Below are 3,996 nucleotides of genomic sequence, written 5' to 3'. Positions count from 1 at the left end.
AGCAGCTTCAATTATTCATTGTCTTGAGGGGTCCGGATAGAAGGTGATATTGAGCAAAGACAAGTTTATGGGAAAATACCCGTGTTTGTGGATTGAGAAATGACCTTTTCTGGATAATGACTCCTTGATCAACAAACATACTGCAAGTATTTAAAACGTGAAGAGACATGTGTGGAGAGAGAGCCAAATGTGATTGTTCAGCAGGTGGATAACTTGTCTCTTGTGCATTGCTTTACATTTCGGGAAAATAAATGTTGAACTGGTTTCATGTTACGCATTTTGTTGCAAAGTCGCAAAGGTTATTGCAATAATCAAAAAAGAAAAATCACATAGGACCGTTTGAATATTGTATTGAATTGAATTTTGGCCTGAGCATATTTTATCTTCAATGGCGTGCTGCAGAGAAGTACAGAGGGTTAACAATACAATAGGACAGAGACTTCTTGGTGCATTTCTTGGGTGGAGTAAAGAATGTACGAAATATACATAACATCATGTGAATGTGGTCGAATCTTTAAAGTAGGTGTTGCGTCTCCAAGTGACGATTCAATTCCCACTCATTAGGGTATAACTTCTGTCTCCAGTTATTTTAGGACATCAGCTCCATTTACAGAGTTTCACCTTGAATAATACGCCTCACTGTACCAATCCATGAATGTTATTTACTCCATCTTAATCAGTTCTACGTGTTTATGAAATGTCTTTGTGTCTGAAGTCAACCAAATTCGAAATTGTTACGCAACCACACTGACTTTCTGTCAATGGTAAATTCCCTCCTTGTATGTTTGTTCGTGCATCTTTTAAAACACTGTGAAATCAGCTTCTACGTTTTATTTCTGGAAAGTCGTTCACGATTTAACCAACTCTATTGATTGGAAGAAACTCTCATTCAAACCTTTCTTAATCATTCACTAATGGTTTTGAAGCACTAACTAAAGTTTTTGATTCACACGAAAGAGGGGATTTCCCTGATTTAGTCATTCAAACCTCACGTTATGTGAAAATCTCATTTGTTGACTTCAAACTTGTATGTTTCTGCTCCAGCATTTCCAGATCTCGTGAATAAACTCCCTCATTCTTTCCATAATCCCGGTTGTATCCTTTCTGATATTCTTATGTCTCAGTAAACAACGTCACTTGGCTTTCTAATATCTTGCTATCCAGGAAACAGCGTCGGTGTCCTTTCTAATCTCTTTACATGTTTCTGGTGGAGAATGAGGACAAGGATTACACACAATGCTCCCACTGAGGGTGACCTGAAGATTTTACAGTTACGCTATGAACTCTTTGCTTTCTAAATATGACGTCACTATGTATAAACTCCAATAAGGTAAATTATTATCTATCCAGTTCATGAACATCATCTCCGGAGGATCGAAAATTATCTATCACTCCCTTTATTCTTCCACGAAATGTTTGAAAGGTTTTTAAGGCCAGCATCTCTAACCCCCCGTGCCCTGAGTGAGCCTCAGCTATTTCTAAAGCCGACTCAAGTTCAAATACTTCATCGTGTGTCTCCAGTCATTCCAGTGCAGACTGGTTTTGGACAGTAAATGTCATCACCAAAGGCCACCGTGGATCTGAAACCAAAAGTTTTCATAGAGTAATTGTCGTAGCTATTGTGTGTCGTATGTCCATGTTCTTTTTCAATGTGTTCATCATTTCATGGGTCCCTGTATTGAATTCTACTGCATGATTAATTTATGAGTGGAGACATTCCCTTCACCACTCATTCAAAACTCCATGGAACATTGAATGATTTTACTCACGCTTCCAGGGGACAGTCCTGCCATTACTGGGATGGATCAGTGAACATTCCAGACGTATTCTTGAAGGCAAGGATTTCCTTCTCCAGTTTAGGGGATCATTACAGCACTGAATCCCATGTGTGTGTTCATTAAAACCAAAACAGTTGCAGCAAGACTTTAAAAGTAAGATTTGGCAATCTGCTTGCATTGGCTGTCCTAAAAATTACATTCCACATTGTGATATGTTTGTGGATGAAAACACTTTCTGAATCTGGAGCAATTAAATTTCAATTTAGTCAAAAAATTGTCATTCACTGTTCTCTCTTTCCCTTTCAGTTTCCCGTTTAATATCCCGTATTCTCTCAGTTTATCTTACGTTTTGAACAATTTCAAACAATCTCGCTCCTGATTATCAATCCTAGAGAATGCCACAATTTTGTCAATTTATATGCAGTGCAGCTGTAGGGGGCGGTGAACAAGTGGGAAGGCATTGGTCAAGAGAACCAAATAAAAGTAGCTGGCTGGTAAAGTCTGACCATTCCATCGCAGTCATATTTAAAACATTTAACGTAATCTTTAGCCAAATTATATTGGCAGAAAAGAAGAAAACGTAAATGAAAAAAATTGCCGATGTTGAAAATCAAACAAAAGCAGTCGATGCTATAATATTTCAGGACGTCTTGCAGCATCTGTGGAGAGACGGACCCAGTGGATGTGAAACGTTAACTGTGATTCATCTGCACAGATGTTGCCTGTTCACCTGAGATTTTACAGCAATATCTGTTTTTGTTTCAAATTGGCAGATTTTGTCATAGTTCATGAGAACAGTGTCCTCGAGCATCAAACAGACAGCGTGTACCTGATAGAGTGAAATGAGACAATAACAATGAATGAGTAACGAGTGTTGTACTGGAAAAGCACAGCAGGTCAGGCAATATCCGAGGAGCAGGAGAATGGACGACTTAGGCATAAGCCATTCATCAGGAATTAGGCTCGTGAGTCGGGCAGAGGGACAAAGCTGAAGCCAGGTGCCCACTCGCAGGAACCTCCTCCTACTGACCCCGATCACAAACTCACCTCCCATCACCAAGCCATCAACTCCCAGACTATCCACAATCTCATCACCTCTGGGCCTCTCTCATCCACAACCTCCAACCTCATTGTCCGTGAACCATGCACTCCCCGATTCTACCTCCTTTGATTCACAAACCTGATTTCCCCAGTCGACCTATTGTCTCAGCCTCCGCCTCTCCCATCTGAATCATCTCTTCCTACCTCGTCACAATCTTACTTACCCAGTCCAGGAAATGTGCATTAATATTCGTGACACCCCTGTGCACTTCACCTCCTCCATGAACTTCGTTTCCCTGGCCCCTAACGTGTCATCTTCACCATGTACATCCAGTCCCTGTACAAATCCATCTGCCATGGCAGAATCTGCAAGCCTTCCATTTCTTAATCTCACACCATCCCAACCAGTACCTTTCCACAGACATCCTCATCCACCTGGCTGAACTAGTCCTCACAATCAACAACTTATCTTTCCAATCTTCCCACTTCCTCCATCGGAACGGGTAGCCATGGGTATCCGCATGGGACCTTGGTATGCCTGCCTGTTTGTCAGATGCGCGAAACTGTCCATCTTTCGCAGTTACTCAGGCACTATCCTCCGCCTGTTCCTCTGCTACATCGATGAATGCATTGGCGCCACTTGGTGCTCCAACGAGGAGCTTGAATAGCTCACCAACTTTAACAACAGCTTCCACCCCGACCTCAAATTTACCCGGATCATCTTGGCAACTTCCCTCACCTTCATGGACCTCTCCATCACCGTCTCTGGCGACTGACTAATTATAGATATATACTACAAGCTCACGTACTCCCACAGGTATCTAGACGACATCTCCTCCAACCTTATCTCATGTAAAAACTCCATTCCTTATTCCCAATTCCTCCGCCTCCACCACATGTGTTCCCAGGATGACCAATTACACTCAGAAAGACACAGTTGGTCTCCTTCTCGCACCATCATAAATTGCCTTCTCACGTGGTTGACAACACCGTCCAGCGCATCTCCTCCACTTCACACACCAAGACCGTTAAACCCCACGCCACTCAACGCAACAAAGACAGAACCGCCTGGTGCTCATCTTCCACCTAACCAACCTACGCATTAAAAGCATCATATCCTGCCACTGATGCCACCTCCAAATAGACACCACCACCAGAGATATATTTCGTTACCCAG

Source organism: Hemiscyllium ocellatum, unplaced genomic scaffold (assembly GCF_020745735.1).
Source record: "Hemiscyllium ocellatum isolate sHemOce1 unplaced genomic scaffold, sHemOce1.pat.X.cur. scaffold_173_pat_ctg1, whole genome shotgun sequence".
Lineage (NCBI taxonomy): Eukaryota > Metazoa > Chordata > Chondrichthyes > Orectolobiformes > Hemiscylliidae > Hemiscyllium > Hemiscyllium ocellatum.
The sequence above is the reverse complement of the archived record's forward strand: the minus strand, read 5'-3'. Positions refer to the sequence as shown.